The sequence below is a fragment of the Cibotium barometz genome, chromosome 20 (assembly GCF_041138505.1).
Source record: "Cibotium barometz isolate CiBa-2024 chromosome 20, ASM4113850v1, whole genome shotgun sequence".
Lineage (NCBI taxonomy): Eukaryota > Viridiplantae > Streptophyta > Polypodiopsida > Cyatheales > Cibotiaceae > Cibotium > Cibotium barometz.
Window position 1 is genome coordinate 57682356 of NC_141065.1, and position 11373 is coordinate 57693728.

The window sequence follows — 11373 nt, forward strand, 5'->3', positions numbered from 1 at the left end:
AGAGTCAAAAATTGGATGTTTCTGCCTAATCGCGATGAGCGAAAATCAATTTTGCAAGTAGTTGAATTTTTTAGATCACTAAATACTGACCCAACGAGGGCACAACGTCCTCTTGTAGAGCCATCGGTGTCATTCACCCCAATTTTGTAATGATACAGTATCAGGAGATTAAGTTTCAGGAATGGCATTTTGTTTCTCTCTTCAAAATTTGATGTGTCCATTGTTTGAAATATTATCTCATTGAGTCTTTGCAATATCTCTCTCCTCTTATGGTGTCTAAGTTTATGTTTTCTCTTCAAAATTTGATGTGCGCGCATTGTTTGAAGTATTTTTGGAGTCAAGTGGATATTTCTCATTGAGTCTTTGCAATACATATCTCGTCTCGTGGTGTTTAACTTTAAGTTTTTGAGAGTAATGGTCAATTTATCTTACGTTGATCTTTACAGTTCATTAAAATCCTAAAGTCATTTATGTTCATGCAGATATGGCAGAGGCGCAAGCAAACGAGCATCAAGAGTTAGCCAAGAAGGCATATGAGCGAATGAAGGCCCTTGCACATGGCCTGACAGCCCGCGAAGCTACAAGAACAGCATGCAGGTTGTCGAAATGTCTCGCAAGATCTTTTCATTGACGAATATCTAGATCGAATGATTATTTATGCCCGGGCGGCAATGCCCATTGCCCATGGAGTGTTGACCATGTTCCCACTCAAGGCTAAGCCTGCAATGGGTTATGGGGTTCTTCTGTGATGTCACATGTGGGTTTTAAGGTTTAAAGGGCTTTGATGCCCTGTGGAGGCTTCAAATTTCAGTGTGTGCGCCTGTGCAGTTACTACATCACATTGTCAGGCTTAGGTTTTAGTTGAGTTGTCTCTATACAAAGGGCTACCATGCACATTGGGAAGCCCACAGAGCTCATTCCCAGTACTGTCCACTTTAGGGCCCCCTACTGATGTGCGAGACTCGAGTGGGCTTTCCTTTTACAAGAGCGAAGTTTCTCATTGAATTGAACCAGCCAAAGTTGTGTGCGCGGCGATGACGATGGCGGATGTTGAATTTCCCCCAACTGTCGTTGACAAGCCACCGTCTCTGGTCGGTAAGTTGTGTCAAACTTCTACGGGAAAGAAGAGAGAATTTCCTTACTGTTTCGAAAAAGTGTTGACTTAAACAGACACAAGAAGAGGGTCTCACAATGCGCCCTATTTGGTAAACCCTCCGGCTGCCATTTTTGCAGACTAGTTTTCCCACTTCCATTTTGCTTGCATTAAGGTCGTGCTGTTTGATGTCTTACAGCGGTTGCAGCTCTCTGTCACTAAAGCTTGCCTGGATCTGGGTATGGGCGGAGACATTGAGTTGGAGGAAGAGACCGAGCAGGTGTGGAATGTAGGGCTAAAACATCCGAGCAGTGGGAGCTTCATTTGCAAAGGATGGAAAAAGTTTGCCCGCTACTACAAGCTCCAAGTGGGGGATATCGTGAAGATGAAGATAGTGAGCCAGCATCGAATCTTAGTGCAGATCAAGTGACCCCCTCATAACGCCACCACCTGCATGCGGCCGTCAATATACAACTTAAGAGGACCAGCACGACTCTCCAATCCAACAACAGCCCATAATGCAAAATACAACTCAAGAGAAAAACGACCACCCTCCCATCCAAGCGCCCATAAGGAGGAAGGTGTAGAAGTTGCTCAAAGCTCGGAGTTGGCAACGGCACCCATCATCTCAAAAAGACATCCCCTATGCTACATAAAACTAAAGGCTTCTAACGTCAGAAAGCCCTTCATCATTGTAAGTAGCCTTTCTTCTCTCTTCATTTGGGCTACACGATCAATCCTTTTACCTTCCTGTAGTTCATTGTCTCTAGTGTTTATGTTTTCATTTTTCTAATGTTTGTGTCCTCCTTTTGTAGGACATCCCCCGTGAGTTCGCCAAACACATGCCCAAGGGACCATGCATTGTCTCTCTTGTTGATGCCTCTAAAGGAAAGTGGATAGTTCATTCGTCTTATTCACGCACAAGAGTAACACTTGAGGAGGGAGTAACACTTGAGGAGGGATGGAAACGCTATTGCATTGATCATCGATTCAAGAAGGCGATATTTGCGTCTTTGAGATGATTGACAATAAGACCTTGACCCTTAAAGTACACATCTACAAAATAGACAAAGGAGCTCCATTCTAGCTAGCTTTAAGTGTTAAAATATAAGGTGACTCAACAATGGTAAGCTTCTACCTTAGCTTTTTGAATGGCAAAACATGTATCTAGTTTCTTATCTAGTTCTATTACTTGTGCACGTTGATGCTTTAATTTCTCAATTCATAAGAATGATGCAAAGCATAAAGTGACTCAACAATGGCAAGTTTATACCTTAGCTTTTTGAGTGGCAAAAAATGTATCTAGCTTCTTATCTAGTTCTATTACTTATGTATTGATGCTTAAGTTTCCCAATTCATAAGAATGATGCAAAGCACGCTTGTTAAAATCCTGCCTAAATATTTTTGCTACATTTTTTAAATGAGAAACAATTTTTCTTTTAGTGATGTTAAATACAAAATATAGTTATGTCCTGAAAATTGATATAATGGTTAGTTAGTATGGTGATGGTTGTGAAGAGATTGTAGATATACAAATATCTTATATAACTAATAAATGGAGAATAAGAGTGCATGACGTGACATATGCATTTATGCTTGTAGTATTGTGCTTGAAGCCTATTCTAAATAGGATATACAACATGTTTCAATTATAATCAATGATTTTATATTCACGTGATCACAATTTTTTTTTTGTTAATAACATGTCAATGAGGCATGCAAAGTTTTTTGAATTATATGCAAGCATGTTCTTCTCTTTCTCATTCTAAGCTGCGCACACCCTAGTTGAGCCGTCCCAGAAAAGTAAATCGCTTCAGCAAGGGCGAGTTGTGCATCATCGAGTCGACCTTGACGTAGGCTTTCTTGCAAGCAATGAAGTTTGACGCATGGGTATATTTCCTATGTCAAAGTTTTGCTTGCAAGAAGATGCACTGGTGGGTAGATTACTTTCTGGTTGCACATTGCCGTTCGGGGTATAAGTAGGCGATGTAGCGGGAGTTTGATGATTAGAACAACAGTTTTCTTGCTGCCTTGATACATTAACGGTAGGAGTGTCATGTTTTCTTGAATCTTTCTTTTGAATTTCTTCTCTTATGCCACTATAGGTGCAGAGGGGTGGGTACATGACTTTTTCTTCGGTCCGCCTAAAAAGTGTTCTCTTAGTCGAGGTGCCCCACCTGATTTTACTACATGGCATAGCTTACACTCCCAATCTATGAATCGATCACCAACGTTAATTGCATATTGCCACTCTATCCCAAGTGCCTTTTTTTTCCTGCTATTTGAAATTTGGACTCTATTGGAGGTATCACTAGATCCAACATTGTCCTCCATCTCAACAAATAACCTATTCAACCAAGCATATAACAATGAATACACAAATGAAAAAACAACAAATCACTCACGTATTACAAAACATACATTAGCAGACAAAATACCTCGAAACTATCTTGACAAATACAAAAGATCATCACATAACACAAAACTACTTCAAACTATCTTGCAAAGTCTTACTACAAAACTACTTCGAAACTATCATGCACATTGCACCCCCAATGAAGGATGCCTTTTGTACCCAATTAAGGATACTTTACACAATCAAAGATCTATGCTTGCCCAATACTCTAGTATAGGACAATAGACCTTCTCTAACATTCACAAAGAAAATCAAAGATCTATGCTTGCCCAATACTCTAGTATAGGACAATAGACCCTTGTCTACTCTAAACTATATCAAGTATCAAGAACCAATACAAGCCCCTAAGCAGGACTCTTGGCTCCATCAAACCATTCATAAAGCATAATGAGGTAGATTACGTACGTGGCTCAAATGCAAAGCTGAATGACTCCAAATTTGTCCCTAAATCTCTGCAAGTATTAGCTACGAACCACACCCTGCCCCCAGTTCAAAGAACTAAGGACGAGTGGCTCAATAGCCTTAGGAGTGCCTACAAGGAAAGACGACAGTCCCTAAGATAAGGGCGTTCTTCCCAAGAGGAGACTTCTAGCAACTCGAGAGCTCTACAAGTACTTTGAGGAGAGATATCACGCCCCCAAAACAAGGACTATCTCCCCAAAAGTTGTACGATGGGTGTCGGGCAGTGTTTATATACAGAATAGTACCCCGTCAGTGTTCTTTCTTTTTCCCGGCGGGCCCGCCGGGATAATTAGTTTTCCCGGCGGGCCCGTCGGGAAAACCAAAAGCCCGGAGGTGTTACGGGACTAGTGGGTTCTGGCAGGTCATTGCTCAGGTCATGTGAATATACAATGTGATCACAAGTTTTAATATGTTAACAATAGGTTTTGTTAACGTGATCACGAAATTGTGAAGACATTAATGAAATCCCTGCTATCTACTCATCATCATCATTCCCATTGTCTCCTTCTCCTTCCTTGTCATTTACAAGCCTCTTCTAGATTCCCATGCATAAGTAGATGCTACCAAACCATAAGTTACATGCTTGCAATCTTAATTAGTAGATCATTACACTTACGTACTTGACAACATGGGACCAATTAATTTGATGACATTCTCGTTCTAACTTTTGAACAAGTAATGCAGTTCTTCTAAGCCTCCATGCATAGTCATCCAACTTCTCAAGCAATGTAGTTGTTATGTGTCTTCATGCATAGCTGCACTTTTATTGCATATAGGAACATCTAGCTCCTTCCTTCTACACATATTCATGAAAGGTAAATGTGCATATATGGTACAAGTCTATGTATAAACACGTGAAGTGACTTTTGAGGGATTCACTTATGAAGGATGCACAGAAGCATGTCCCACTGTCGAGATGAGAAGACTCCGAACTTTAGGATATGCCCTACCTTCCTCCTGTTATTGCTTATACTTATCAGGGGTGTCAATTATCTCATCCCTGGCTTTCCTCCAATAATTTGTATCAATATACAGGGTATTTTTTTTCCCTCTTTAATTGCGTCTTGCACTTCTTACCTTCAATGGCTCATTGTAATTGCCATCCTCTTGAGTATCCACTCTCTATGAAACTCGACATCTTTGTTGGGCTTCGAGAACTCTTAATAGAATTTGTCAAGGATGTAATTCTTCTTCTCCTTAGGTTGGCCCTTCCACTTCATGAGGATATCATGACTAAACTATACCAACACAAGTTGACACTGTATACATGTCAAGGTAACAACTCCTGCATCATCCTCGATGGATACCTCATCCTATAACTTCTTGAGGATATAGTAGTTAAACTATACTTTACACATACACATCAAGACAATAGCACCTGTATCATACATGCACAGCGATGATGGATTCATCATCATATCATTGAGAGAAGGTGCACCAAGCGAGGAGTGTAGGCTTATGGAGAGCAAGGAGTAATAGGAGAACTAATGCCTAGAACCATGTTAATAAGCAATAGAAAGAATCAATCAGACAATGATAAATTATTTTATGAACAGTTAACCAGGAGATGATTAGGAGAAATATGGACTCAAAAAGGGGCCCTGTAAGGGCTCTCTCTCTCTCTTCCATGAATCAAGAAAGAGTGCAAAAAGAACTATAAAATATTATCTCTCTCTCTCTCTCTCTCTCTCTCTCTCTCTCTCTCTCTCTCTCTCTCTCTCTCTCTCTCTCTCTCTCTCTCTCTCTTCTTTTAGGATCTAAAAGATCATGTTTTGGTTATATTATAATAGATTCACCTATTTTTTTATTCAGACAGTATCTTTGTCTAAAATTGGGACTAGATTTTGAAGATAACAAAAAGTGTTTTTTTATTTGAACTTAAAAGTGCAGCTTGTTGATGTGACTCTCTGGATTAACCTCCTAGCTTTCTCATCTCAAATTCCATGAGATTTAATAGATTTAAGCTCTTTTTACATTTCCATTAAGAAATTTCATATATCTACATGTCGAATCCATGCCTAGATTAGGTCCTAAAGAGCGTAGATTAGGTCCTAAAGAGCGTGTTTGTACATTTTCCATGCCTACATTATGTCCTAAAGAGCGTGTCTGTAGATTTTTCCCAATTTCTATTTTGTTTACAAGTCTTTTTTTTACTTCAAGACTTAGTCTATATTGTTTTACTTAACCATTATTTTTTTAGGGTTCTTTTTTGTAGAGATATGAGGGATTAGGGTATTGCTTTGAGTTTCCATGCTTTTTAATGGAGAAATTCGAATCTCTGTGTAAGGCCTTCAAATTATGTACCTTGCGTGTATATTTTTAAACTCCATTCCCACATTTATGGCACTAATCTTCTCAAGCATGAGACTGATTACAAAACATGATGTACAAATCAAGATTGATGATGAAGGGTGTGTTGATTTTTTGGTGCCATTTGGTTGGAACCAAAAACTTAGCTTTCCCTTCATTAAGCTTTCTATTCAGAGATACCCACTGTGTTGCAACTTCAAAGGAGAAGAAAGCTATGGAGATTTGGTCATTTTTTTGTTTTAATATCTTCTTATGGTTTTCTAATATAGTTTTCTTTTCAATTAATGTTTAATGTAATGGTACAACATTTAAGTTTAATATTTTACTCTACTTTATTTGACATGATTCAATGTTATGTAAATTGTTATATTAAATTTCTTAAAATGTTTTATAGTTAATCTTTATGTTATGCTTGAATTGGTGTGCTTAATATTATGATTTAATATGTTGTTATTGCTATTGTTATGGTTTACTATGTTAATTTAACTTTTAATATGTTATATTTATCTAGTTTGCTATTTAAGAATTAATGTCATGTTTTTTAATTAAGATTCAATGATTAAATTTTTGTATTATAAGTTTTTTGGTTAATTTTCTGTATATTTTCAATACAGGATGTAGGAAGGTACATGAAAAGAGATATACACTTTCAATTAGATGTTGAGTATGCACCTTTACATAAGAGGAAAGAAGCAAATGTGCAACAAACAATGATGCAACATCAAAGAGATACACGTAAAAAACATGTTGATCTTTGGGTAGAGGGACCAATATATCCACTTGATCCTCTTACTTAACAACCTCCTCAAATTTCAGGATTAACATCTCTCATTAAGTATGTATATGTGAGGGTCATGCTGGTTTGCTAGGATACACAAAAAGACTTCTCAACCAAATATATAGTGTTTATGCATCTACTCAGCCCCTACTAAAAAACAAGGAATCAAGGATTATGTAGCTCTCAAATGCGTTGATTGAGAAGGAAACTATGTGTAGTAATAAATTGCAGGATGTAGTGCATGTTGTTCAAATAGAAAATGCTGAATTGTCTATTAATGTTAAAAGTTTAGAAAAAAGGAATAGAAAGATACAAACTATGCTAGAGAAGTTGACTCCATTAGGGCCACATGACCATGTGAAACATCTAAAATCAATTGATAAATAGGTCATTGGAGGTGGTCAATGGAAGCGTCAAATCAGATCATGCAAGAACATTGGACGAATGTTTACCAATCCAGATGATGAAGTCGATATGGAAATTTCAAAAGTAGTCAAAAAAGGAATGGTAAAGTATGCACTCCAATCTTCCAAATTTAAATTAGTCTCTAAGAACATAACCATAAAGTGTTTGCAGGAGGTGAGCAAGTCTTTCACACCCCCAGTGATGCTCAATGTTTTGAGTATGCATATGTTGATTGGGAATGTAACATATCTTGAAGGATCAAGAACCATAATTTGGCAATATGATCTACACAAGGCATGGAGCAATCACATTGGCAAGTCCAATGTAGATTTCAAAAGGCAACAACTCATGGAGGTGGAATACATGATGCTAATCCCATGAGACAATTTCTTGAATGGTGGTATATGAAGATAGAGATATTGTATGACAAGAAGATGCTAAAGTCCATACCTAATGAGTTAGAAAGTCTGTAAGATTCCTCCCTCCAACTTTTGAGGTGTAAAGGAGTAAGAACCTCCCCTTCTGTTCTTGAAATTATTTCCCTCTCTGGAATAAAAGAAAGATCTTGTTTTACCATGTTTTAACTTGGAGAGAGAAAAAATATCTAGAGAGAGGTAATCCAAAATTGAGATATGTTTTGATATAAAAATCCTCCTAGTGTCCAAAAAAATGGTTTCCCCTGAAACAAAAATTCAAAAAGAACTTTCCAATGTGCATTTGGAATTAATTGAAAATGTGTATAAAGGACCTTAGCCTAAGGGTCAAGATTTTTTGAAAATTTTGGATTATGGTCCAATTAAGGTTCCTATGGAACAATTGGATCACTCCAAGTGTGGGCATGACATAAATCCAAAGAATAAAAAAAAATACCCAAAAATGAGTAATTAGTTAAAAACTATGCGATATTACTAAAAAATGAGATATTTTGGTATAATGATACATTTTTAACACCTTGATAAGGAGGGGTGGAGACTTTAAGGAGATGCCTATTTCACACATGTGAATGAGTTTTTAAATAAAAAATATTAAGATATTTTCATCTCTCCTCTCTCTTGGATCAAACCAAATAAAAAAGGAAGCCAAACTGATCCAAATCTTGTCCAAATTCAGCTAAACTGAATTCAGCTAAACTGAAGCTGGAAAATTCTAGAACTTATTTGGACTCAGTTAGTGGCCTCCCTCACCTATAAATAGACCCTCATTCTTTTGTATTCTCGTCTGTTAACTATACCATGCCAGTATTACATTAAAATTCTCAGTTAGTGGCCTCCCTCACCTATAAATAGACCCTCATTCTTTTGTATTCTCGTCTGTTAACTATAGTCTGTTAACTATACCATGCCAGTATTACATTAAAATAATGATATTTTCTATTATCCCTTAAAAATCCTCTACTTTTGGAGAGAGTGGAGCTTCTCTCTCTCTTCAACCATCCTTGGAGCTTTCCTCTCAACACACTAACCAATTGATTGGTTGGGGACTTCTTCTAAGATAGAGAAGCAAGCAAAATCAAGAGATAAGGTGTAATTTCATGATTTTTCTGTACTATTCTCAATGTTTTCACTTCTCAACCCCTCTCAAGCTTGAGAAGTTTCTAAATTAAGTGCTTATAATGCAAATCCAGCTTTTCTTAAGAGTTAAAATTCGGATGCTTTTTATGTTTATCTCTCTCTCCGCAAAAGAATGGTCATTCCTATGACCAATCCTCTATTCAAATGATGCTTCTCATTGATAAATTCTCAATTCACAAATCAAACTCTAGGCTTGTGAAGCTTTTCTTAAGAGTTAAAATGAATAATTAAGAAAAGTTTACATTTATGCTTAAATTCGGATGCTTTTTATGTTTATTGCTCTCTCCACAAAAGAATGGTCATTCCTATGACCAATCCTCTATTCAAATGATGCTTATCATTGATAAATTATCAATTCACAAATCAAACTCTAGGCTTGTGAAGTTAGAGGTTAAGAAAGTGGATTTTTATACTTTTATGCTTCTAAAATTATGATAATCTTATGATTTAAATCCATAAATTGGATTTAAGTTTAGAAGATAGTTATACTATCATAATTGTGTTACTAAGTTTATTCTTTTCAAAAATATTAAAAATTATCACAGTAATAGCAGCGGAGCTATGGCAAAATTTTTAAGAAATTGATACATAATTCATTCTTATGCATAACGTGAAAAGAGGACTTCCTGCCACATTCTAGGATTGGTCATCCTATGCTAAAAGAATGATTTTCATCACATTCAATGGAAAACTAATTTTTAAGGTTTATGCATATTTAAATAATTAAGATTTATGCATATTTAAATAATTAAGAAAAGAGAAATTATGGTAAATTTATTTAAATGATAAAAGAGTAATTCCCATGACATTTGGAATTCAATCATTTAAATGGGAAAAGTGAAATTCTTAGCATATTGGAATTAATGGATATTTTATTTTAGATAAATTTATTTTATGCATAAAGAAATTTAAATGATAAAAGAGGAATTCCCATGACATTTGTAATTCAATCATGTAAATGGTAAAAGTGGAATTCTTGGAATATTTGGATAATGGATATTTTTATTAAAGAAAAGAGAAATTTTAGATAAATTTGTTTTATGATGAAAGAGGAATTCCCATGACATTTGGATTGCAATTAATTAAATGCAAAAAGAGGAATTCCCATGATAATTGAGATCCAAGAAATTAAATGGAAAAAGGAGAATTTTTTGTATAATTTAATTTATGAATATTTATCAAAAGTGGAATTTTGAGTATTATTGAGAAATATGGATAGAATTGATTTTTGTAAATCTCATGAATTCTTTTATTCAAAAGAAGAATATTGAATATAATTCATTTGAGAAATTGAGAAAGAATATGGAAATAGTCGTCGAGAAAAAGAACGTTTACCTAGGCCAAGAAATTGACAAAAATTTAGAAAAAGTCCCATCGTCGGTGAAGCTACTAAATGGGAATTAGATGTGATAGGATGTAAATAGATGTGATAAGATGTGATAGGATGTGAATGGATGTGATAAGATGTGAATGGGATGTGATAGGATGTGGTGTGATGTAAATTAATGTGGATGAGATGTGAAGTAAATGGATGTGGATGTGTATGTGAAAGAATGTGATGTAAATGAATGTGGATGTGAATGGATGTGATGTGGATGTGGATGTGATGTAAATGGATGTGGATGTGAATGTGATGAGATGTGAATGTGAATGAATGGATAGATGTGAATAGTCGTGCATGTGAATGACGAGATAGATGTGAATGGATGAGATGTGATGTGAAATGGATGTGATGTGATGTGATGTGAATCAGGATAGATGTGAATGGATGAGATGTGATGTGAATGAATGAGATGTAATGTGAATCGGGATAGATGTGAATGGATGAGATGTAAGATCCCTGTTCCCACCGAGCAACGAATTTGGGGTACTGGCAGCGGAAGTAGCGCTTCTCGCGCGGGACAGGGGTCCCACACTCGGGGCCTCGCCCACGGATATCCGGATAAGAGACTAATCCGTCGGTTGTTCCAAAACCGAACCCGGAAAAACTTTCTTAACCGGAAGCACGGGCGATTCCACCAGGATAACTTTTTACTCTAACGTAGTCAAGATCATTTCTGATCGAGATGATCCAATTACATCTATAAGATACTTAGTCAGTTCAAGGAAGAAACTTGCACTTGGATCATTGGGATCAACGCTTTTTTCCCCATTCAAGAGGCACAGCCGTTGATTCCTATCCATAGAACAGTTACTGTCCGGGATTTTTGATTTTTTTTTTCTATCGTAAAAACAAAAGTTTGAGTCTCGATTTACGGATCCATCAGTCCAGCCTAACCCCATCCAATCCCATGGGTTAGCCAACCGCCCAACCACTGTAGTGATGGGATCCAATTAA